The sequence below is a fragment of the Adiantum capillus-veneris genome, chromosome 14, assembly GCF_014529385.1.
Source record: "Adiantum capillus-veneris isolate H3 chromosome 14, ASM1452938v2, whole genome shotgun sequence".
Taxonomy (NCBI): domain Eukaryota; kingdom Viridiplantae; phylum Streptophyta; class Polypodiopsida; order Polypodiales; family Pteridaceae; genus Adiantum; species Adiantum capillus-veneris.
The window spans coordinates 119,709,068-119,719,232 of NC_140944.1; the positions used below are offsets into that span (position 1 = coordinate 119,709,068).

The 10,165-nt window shown below is 38.4% G+C and overlaps 2 pseudogenes; both read right to left on the reverse strand.

Annotated features, from left to right (window-relative positions):
* LOC147443029 (uncharacterized) overlaps nucleotides 1-685 on the reverse strand; it is a 59,779-nt pseudogene extending 59,094 nt beyond the window's left edge.
* A 2,072-nt stretch (nucleotides 686-2,757) lies between these two features.
* Nucleotides 2,758-9,688, reverse strand: LOC147443030 (uncharacterized; annotated as a pseudogene).
* Nucleotides 9,689-10,165: the final 477 nt, after the last annotated feature.

Genomic DNA, 10,165 nt, shown 5'->3' on the forward strand with positions numbered 1-10,165 from the left:
TTGGAAGTTGTTCATAAATCAGCAACTCAACTTTGTTTTTCATCTTTGAGAACTCATCTTGTATTTTGTGTATGACTTGTATCTGGATAGCACACAAGTATGTGGATCCATTCACGATAACTATATCATTTAGCAACTAGTTCAGCTATCGCATTGCTTATCGATGCGACTCCTCGACGTTGCGATTGGAAATTATTGCTTAGATTGCCCCCCAAACCTCACCACAACTTCCACATGTGATGGCATCTAGAGAGATGCACACACTTTGCACTAGTTGAAAATAGTTTAGAGCTTTCTGACCCTACCCCTATTTGGAAAATTGTGCAATCGGTGCATTCAAAGAGCTGATATTCCATATAAGAAGCTCCCAAGAACAATATTTTTTTGAGGAGTCCCTGACTAACAAAATTTCCATGAAGAGCCCTGACATAGAGAAGAGGTGAAGAGGGTATCTCTAAGCGTTGATCAAATCACCACTTCAGCTGCTCCATGCAATGGCACTGTTCCTTTGCCTTGCAAAACGCATATCGCATTGCATTCATGATGGCCCTTCTCAACTTGTCAATAAGTTAAGGAACAACGGCACCGTCACCGTGAAGTGCACAGGATCTTGTTTGATATTTGATTGTGCATTTGTATCAAGATGAGATACCTGGGATACCGGTTTATCTAGATCTCCTGCCATTTTGGATGTGGCATTGTTGGCTTGCCTTGGAATTCCTTAAGCAATTTGTACTTTATTTAGAGCACTTCAAACTTTATGAGTGGGAAGGGGAGAGCCTATTGATGCCATGTTTCATTGATGTTGACTGGTATGAGAAGGTTGACATGTATTTCTCTTGGCAACGAGCTTCCAACTATACTAGCCGAGTATTTTCAATATTTAGTTGGATCTATAGCTGTTGTATTGTGGAAGCTGACTCTTGTAAAGAGATGTTTGCTTCATTAAATTGCTGCTCTAGCTTCTGGTTCTTGGTTTGGAGATCTTCCAATTCCACTAGGAACTTTGCAGTTAAAATGCCTAGTTCCTTTTATTTGAATTCCATGGCTTCTTTGTATGCATCCTCATTACAAGTGTTTGCCATGTCGAGCCTGTCATTGGAGTGCCACAATCATTGCTACAAATTGTGGAAGTGTTGGTGGCAAGCATAGGTCTTGTCTCTCATTCTTTCTACCACATCATGCGCATACTAGGCATATTCATCAATGTCCTCCAAACTTTCCAGTGTTCTTGAGTGGCTCACTTCAGGTTGATCCGCTCATGTGCTAGGAGCTTCGGTTGTGAGTGGTTCATCTGGCTCATTTGTTTGCGTGTTTGGAGTCTCTTTTGGGAGGGCTTATTTTTGGGTTATCCACTTGCTTCTTTTTAGACTCCTTGGGCGGTTCAGTCTATGTTTCTATATTTTCAACATTTGGAGTAATTTCCTTTTGTTATGGTTTCTCTCTTGGAGGAGTGGTGCGGAACCCATCCTTCAATGTTTTCTTGTTCTATTGGTGAGTCCTCTCTAAGCAGTGTATTCTCTTTTTCTTGTGCCTTAGCCTACTCTTGTTGACGTTCTTCTTGTTGATAGAGATGTTCTAAACCCACCATAGGATCATCTTTCATATTGTACATGGGATTTTTTGTTTGCACTTCGAACGTCTCTAGGGATGGTTCCCATTTCTTCTCAAAGTCCCCTTTAAGTCCTCTCTCAAGCTCAAAAGCTATTGTATCTCTCTCTCTCTCTCTCTCTCTCTCTCTCTCTCTCTCTCTCTCTCTCTCTCTCTCTCTCTCTCTCTCTCTCTCTCTCTCTCTCTCTACTCTTGTTATTTTCTTCCATGGTACAATCCAAGTTATTGAAATTTTTTGCACTTAATGCAAGCTACTTGCTACAAGCATATATTAACATTTAAGAAAGCCAAGTAAAAAGCATATATATACCACAAATTACCAATTAGCACGCAAAAAGAGAAGTTTTTTAAAGTACCTCTTCAGGTTGCTTTCTTCTTGGGCATGGATCCCTTGAAGTTGACTTTGTCAAGAAAAAAGTGTTTTATTCTCAATGGAAGAAATAGTATTTATGCATCAATCAATGCAAACATATAGATGATTAAGCATCTTTGAACGTACGATCTTTTCTTTGCTAGAAGAAATGGATACTTCAACATGTGAGGGTGAGCCATTTGCAATATTTGTAACCTAAAAAATCAAATAAATACAATATGAAGGCTTTGCAAGAACAAAAATACACAATCAAGTCTTAACAAGAGTCAACATACCTCTTCTAATTTTCTTGACTGATCAAACTCACAATCAACAGATAGACTTCTTGATTGAGTCTATGTGATCGAGACAATAGGAGTATTCTCATCCTTTTAGGAAAGAAACATTGACATGTGAGGAAAAAACAAAGTTCATATTAAAAGGTATGTAATGAATTTACCTCTAATTGAACTTCATACCACTTCTTGATCTCTCCAATGGTTGAATTCACAGTTAACTTTTGATGCAAAGATACGGGGCTCCTATCCTTGCAAGGATATAAGCATCTTGGAGTTAATAAACATATGCAAAGACAAATAGTTGATCTTTACAAGGCACAAGAGAAATATTTCAATTTACATATCCTTCTTCATCAGTTGATTGGGACTCAATCTGGTTAAGAAACACACATGGAACCTCTACTATTTGATTCTATATTTAAAAAATAACAAGAAAAGAATGAAGTTTAAATGAATGTAGTTTAGATTATTTTCTAGAGAGGTACTTACAATATGTTATTTGGATGATGGTAGAAGACTTCCAGGAATATAAATACTCTTTGCATCATTGCTCAGTGATTCAATCTTCACCTTCCACCGCTCATAATCATTTCCACCATGTGACTTCCAAAAGACTATGCCTTTGCCAACTTCCTTTGTGTGCGATTCAAGGACTAAAATGAAGAAAAATTCTTGTGGTGTACCTTTGGGAAACAATCCACATCTACAACTCACATTCTCTTCAGTTATAGGATTGGATGATCCCATAAATTTGACCTTACTTGACCACTTGTAGGCACATAGCAAGCCTCTTGCATATTATGTAGATGGTCGGAGATTTTTTTTATAACTTGGAATGAATCATCTGCATCAAGGTCGACCATATCAATGCCTACTTTGTCATGGTTGCTATCATCCATCAGGGTAAAAGCATGTTAAGGTGACACGCTTTTTGTGCTAGTTAGCATATATATAAAAACTTGGGTGCACTGTAAAATTTTCACAAATAATATTAAGAAAAATTGGAGTTTTTATAGTTAAATTACTTGTTTCAAGAGCTTTCTGTTGATATATAGTCATACGTCATAGATGTTAGAGATCTAGCTCATGTTATTGTACTAGTTAGCATATGTTAAAAATGTGCTAACTAGCACTGTTTAGGATAGCAAAAAGCACGACACGTTAACATGATTTCACCCATCAACACTCTCCAAGTGTGAGATATCTTCCATTGGGATTTGGTGAATTTTAGTAAGCCTTTCAAACAATGACCCCGCTTTGAGTCTCATGTAACTCCTATGCTGGTTTAGTTTTAATTTAGAAAAATTTGACTCTTAGTCATATAATTAGAGTCCATGGCTTCAATGCAGGCGTGAAAAGGAATTAGTGTCTTCCACTTTTGATGACTGAACTTCTCCATCTTCTTCCTCATTTCTTTGCCCATCTTGAAATATGCTTGCAAATACTTATCAATGGGAAACAAACCTAGCCCTTGTTCGGTCCACATGAAATACACTTAAAGTTCCTATTGTATGTGTGATGCTTACAGAGCAAACCTTTTTCCTTTGCATTGTTTGCAATTTAGACGACAAAATGAGATTATAATTTAGCTTGGCCATTGACTTCGTTGTTGGAAAAAGTTGTTGAGATGTAGAGAGAAAGAGAGAGAGACGAGACAAGAGACACACCATATACGCTCCCAAAGACTGATTCATATTGAGGACAAGATACAAATATATAGGTGAGACCAAGTTTAGTAGAGTGAGCCATATATAGCTCCAACACCCCCACTCAAACAAAGGTCTCTAGCTTTGGATGAAAAAACCCTTGGGGAATTCAAGGGAAAAACCCAAGCCCCTATACAATGTGAAAATATGAACCAGTGATGATGATGTGAAAGTGAATTGTGCATCTATGTACAAATATTCAAGTGACTTAGAGATCACAATGTGCAAATGTGGAGTGTGCATAGTGCATGGTACCTAAAAGATTACAATGTCATATGTACAAAGCTATTACAATAGCAAAGAAGCTAATCTAGAAAGAGTGAGGTCGAAGCAACTCCAAGCTCCAAGCGCAAGAGGATGAAACGTGACTCGTTGAGGCCTTTGGTGAAAATGTCTACAATCATCTGATCACTTGGACAGTGTTCAACCATAATGGTTCCTTTGCGTACTTCATACCTGACATAATGATAATGGACAGCAATGTGCTTTGACTTATTATGTTGAACATAATCTTTTGCAAGACTAATAGCACTTTGGTTGTCACACCGCAAGGGTGTGCTAGAAAGAGGAGAGTGACCAATATCAACCAGCATTTGTCGAAGCCAAATCAACTCACGAGCTGCAAGTGATGCCGCAACATATTCTGACTCAGTCGTAGAAACTGCAACACAACGTTGTTTCTTGCTAGTCCAAGAAACAAGACAACCGTTTATAAAGAAGCAATTTCCACTAGTAGATCGCATAGATAAATGTGAGCTTGCCCAGTCTGCATCTGTGTAACCCAAAAGAGAAAGAGATTGCATAGAATCCGATGTGAGTTGTCGTCGATAGACTAAACCAAAATCTGTAGTGCCTTTCAAGTATTTCAACACACGCTTTGCAGCAGACCAATGCTTAAGAGAAGGACATGCAAGATGTTGTCCAAGATAATTAGCAGCAAACAGAATATCAGGACGAGTGTTCATGCCAACAAACTGAAGACATCCAATCAAGTTAGCATAAGGTTGATTTGTGACAAGTTGACCGCCATTGTCAGAAGTGTTCTTCGTAGAGCTTGCAAGACAAGTTGTGTTGGCTGAATGTGCAGATTCCATACCAAATTTTTGAATAGTCTCTGTAATAAACTTTGACTGTCGAAGGAATAAAATACCTTTTGTACGGTTCCGTTGGATTTGAATGCCAAGACACGAGTGAATCTCTCCAAGATCCACCATATCAAATGCAGAAGACAATAACTTTTTCACTTGCTGAAGAAATCCCAAATCATTGGAAACAAGGATGGTATCATCCACATAAAGAGCAAGAATCACAAAACTACTACCTTGGCGTTTTATGTATAAGTTGGGGTCTGACGAGCAAGAGATGAATCCTTTAGAGGTGAGAAAAAGATCAAATTTTGTATACCAGGCTCGCGAAGCTTGTTTGAGACCATATAGTGCCTTATGGAGTTGAGCAACAAGGTCTTCTTTACCTGGAATAACAAACCCTCCTGGTTGTTCCATATAAATTTCCTCTTCCAAGTCACCATTTAGAAAAGCAGTTCGCACATCCATTTGATGCGCTTCTAAATCAAATTGAACAGCAAATGCCAATAAAACTCGAACACTTGTAATGCGAACAACTGGTGAAAAAGTCTCTTGATAATCAACACCAGCTACTTGGGAATAACCGTTTGCAACTAAACGCGCCTTGAACTTGTCAAAAGATCCATCTGCTTTTACTTTTGTCTTATACACCCACTTACATTTAATAGCTGTACGACCAGGAGGTAATTCAGTTAGTATCCATGTACCTTTAGAGATAAGAGAATCGTACTCTGCTTCCACAGCCTCTTGCCATTGATCCTTTTGTGGTGAAGAGATAGCTTCATCATAAGTAATGGGATCTTCGGAAGTAGAAAAAGCATTATCAGCAATATCGTCATCATAAACATGACATGAGCCATGTTCAAAATCAATAGGCAGATCAACAAAAATATCAATATCATCATTGGCGACATTCGGAATGGATGGTTGTGAAAAGGAAAGTTGCTCTATAGGAAGAGTTTCATCTTCTGAAAGAAATGGAAAAGCTTGAAGCAATGATTTAGTATCATCAGAATCATCCATGGACCATGAGCCTCCTATAAGCTGTTCGTTAAAAGTAGCATCACGATTCACAATTACTTTCTTGGAGGAAGGGTCATAGAATTTGTAGCCTTTGAAAGTGTCAGAATATCCAATAAAAATAACTTTAAGACAAGGAGCATCAAGCTTTGTTCGTGTTTCTTTGGGAACATGAATATAAGCAATACATCCAAAGGTTCGAAAATGAGATACAGAAGGAATGTCACCTGTCCATGCTGTGATGGGTATCTTACCAGAGGGTGCAGTAGTAGGAAGATGATTCTGAATAAATACTACTGTCAAAGTAGCTTCAGCCCAAAAAACACGAGATAAGCCAGAATAAATCAGCATACATCTTACAACATTGAGAATAGTGCGATTCTTTCGTTCAGCAACTCCGTTCTGTTGAGGCGAATATGGAATAGTGTGTTCATGATGAATTCCACTGTCAGCACAGTAACTCACAAACTCTCGAGAAACATATTCGCCTCCATTGTCACTACGAAGCTTCTTAAGGCGACGACCAGTTTGAAGTTCCGCAGCCTTGTGGAATTGTTTGAAAACAGATAAGGCTTCAGATTTTTGTCTAAGTAGAAATACAGTCATATACCTTGAGAAATCATCAATGAAAGTAATGAAGTAGCGATATTGTGATCTCGAAGAAGGTAGAGGTCCACATATATCAGTATGAACAAGATCCAATATGTCATGAGAATGAGTTGTATTTGAAAGAGGAAAGGGTTTGCGATTGTGTTTCCCAAGAGCACAAAATTCACAAATTCCCATATGAGGATGGGCTTTAAGATCCATGACATGAACAAGATCACGACGTTGAAGATCAAGGAGTTTTGAGAAATCAGCATGAACAAAACGGTGATGCCATACTTTGCAATCATGATCACCTGGAGCAGTGACAACATTTGCTACAGCATCGTTGAGAGAGAGTTCAAACAAATTACCATTTCGAGGAGCAGTGGCTATAGTCTGTCCATCTTTCTCAATTCGGCATTTGGTATGATCAAATCCAACAAACAGACCAAGATCAACAAGTCTAGCAACTGAAAGAAGATTACGTTGAAGATCTGGTACATGTAATACTCCTCGCAAAATTCGAGTGGAAGAAGATAAGGTACCAAGATATAAGTCTCCAATACCCTTTACTTGACAAGTAGTATCATCAGCAAGATAAACAACACGTTGAACTGGCAGTGGATGATAGTTATGGAGCCACTTAGACTGATATGTCATATTTCGTGTAGCACCAGAATCGACAATAAAAACTGATCCATCGCGTACATGAAGTATTCTGTCTGGAGCAACTGAACATAGGACGCAGCTTGTTTCTGGTACAATGTTGTTTCGATGTTCAGTAGCATATGCTCTATTCCGATCTGTGTCGAATCGACGCTTATAGCACATATGAGTGGGATGATCAGATCGTCCACAATATTCACAAGAAGAGGAAGAAGAGTCTCTAGATAAACGTGGTTGTTTTGTGGTAATATTGTGTTCTTCATCATATTGACGTGCCCAACAATCATCTTCAGTATGGCCATTTCTGTTGCAGTAAGAACATTGCTTATTAGGAAATTTGAGACGAGAGAAAATATTACCGCGACGGCCACCTCTGCGGTTTCCTCGTTGAAATGGACGCCTTCGAGCATAAAAAGCCCGTTCCATCTGTTGTGACTCATTCTCCTCGTGTGAAATCATAGCTGTATCATGACTAGCATTACGACGTTCTTGACGTTGAGAGTATTCAATTAAAGACATGCAGGCTTGGTCGAAATCAAGACCATCTTTATTAGAGAGAATAGTAACAATGTTATCATAAGAAGAGTCCTTCAGCGTATCAAGGAGAAGTGTAATCAGTTGCTTTTGTGGAACAGGATCACCGGCAGTAGCAAGTTGATTAATAATAGATTTGAAAGATTCAATATGTCCCGTCATGGCAGTACCAACTTCATATTGTAACTTGTTAAGCAACCCTCTCAAATAAAGTATTTCTGTGACAGATTTCTTCTGAAAGTTTGCAATAAGGTACTTCCATGCGTCATGGGAAGTAGGCAGTTCGTACATATCAAGCAAAAGGGAATCAGTAAGAGTAGAAAGAATATACCGACGAGCTGCTTTATCACGTCGTTGCCAATCTGTATAGGCAACAATCCAATCTTCAAATATAGGTCCTTCAGTGATAAGCACGTTATCATTATCCGTATCAACAGGCTGAGGCGGACAAACACGATTTCCAAGAACAACATCGGAGAGTTCATCGCGTTCAAGAATTAACAACATCTTTGCTTTCCAGCCTGGAAAACCTTGACCTTGGAAAGGAGGAACAGAACGCTGGCCAGAAGGAAATCCGTTGACGAGAATATTCATAGCCATATGTTGTTGCGAGAAGACGTATAAGATAAGATCGCAGAATTTGCACACCATATATGGTGAAGGCCACAATTGAGAATGAGAGAGATATGAGGACTGCGTTCTGTCAACGATAAACGTAAGAAGGATGCTCAAGGAACGTCCAAAGATGTGAGAGACGTCACCCAAAAAAGGCAGGGTAAAGGAGACGTTAATAATAAAAGAGTCCTCAAAATAGAGTGGCGTGAGACGCAAGATTGACGGCCACAATATGAATAGCAAAAAGCTAAATCTTCTCGAAAAAGTTAACGCCAAAATAAGAAAAATGATCGCGGACGCTTCACGAAGAAGTAGGACGAAGAAAGCAGCGTCAAGCTCAATTGCAGTAAAAATAGCATCACTTTTTGCTGCGAACTCCGATTGACGCAAACCTAGAACTCAAATCGAAGAGCTCAAGGAGACGAACAAGTTTTGGATGAAAAGTGCCATTGCGTTATGCTCCATTGCGCTTTTCCCGTTTCTCCAAATTTTGAGCAGAACAGCAAGAAAAATTGAGATGAAGTTCAGGGTGTCATCAACAAGAAAACGTAATCAACGATTAGATTGATTAGCAATAAACGTCACACAAAACACTAATCATATTCTTCTTAACACAAAACAACCACAATTAACAAGAATCAATGCTCAAAAATAAAATTTGTAGCAATTTTTGAATCTTACATGCAAATCGCATACACATACTGTTTTGTCACCATGAATTGAATCGGCGCATGATCGTTACTGCTCTGATACCATGTTGAGATGTAGAGAGAAAGAGAGAGAGACGAGACAAGAGACACACCATATACGCTCCCAAAGACTGATTCATATTGAGGACAAGATACAAATATATAGGTGAGACCAAGTTGAGTAGAGTGAGCCATATATAGCTCCAACAAAAGTTGCCTCATCTCTCCCCACATAGGTCAAGTATAGATGATCATGCTGCATATGAGGAGGAACTTCTTGCAAAATGTGTCTTGGAGTGGATGACAAAGTCTCTGCCTTGGCCAATGTGTTTTTCACCCAGCTATGCAAAGTAGGTCTATGTCCATTGACCTCTATTCTTAAGGCTTTCTGTGAATCCACATAGGTATACAAGAGACTTCTTCCATCAATATTATTCTTGCATATACTTTTGTACAGTGATCCAAATGTTGCAACTATTTCAGCATTCCATAAGAAGAAGCTCTTTAAATTCTCATTCTCCATGTTGATGTGATTGGTATTAACCCTATAAAACAAAAGTACATCAAAAAGATTACACACATGCTATAAAAATTTTATAGCACATATAAAAAACTCTTCAAATATTGCCTAAGAATCACTAGATTAACCTCTTCTTCATGATCATTTCCTATTTGGACAATGGGCCACACGAACGCAATGAGAACCTACTTCAAATTCATTGAGGACATGACTAGTGATAAGAGGGAATCGTCATGGCTGGTGCTAATTTCTTGAGCACAAAATAAAGTAGTCAAAGGCACCCAAAACTGAATCTAACAATTGAATGTGTATCTTAATATATTTATATAAGCTACCATGGTTTTCATCTATTTGTATCAGAAAAAATCACCTTACATGGAAATCTTTTTAGATAACATGGTAATTTGTTGAAGGATACTTGATTTTATTTGTGGTTTTAATCATCTTTGGATCAATCTCTTGATTCCAAAACACGATTGA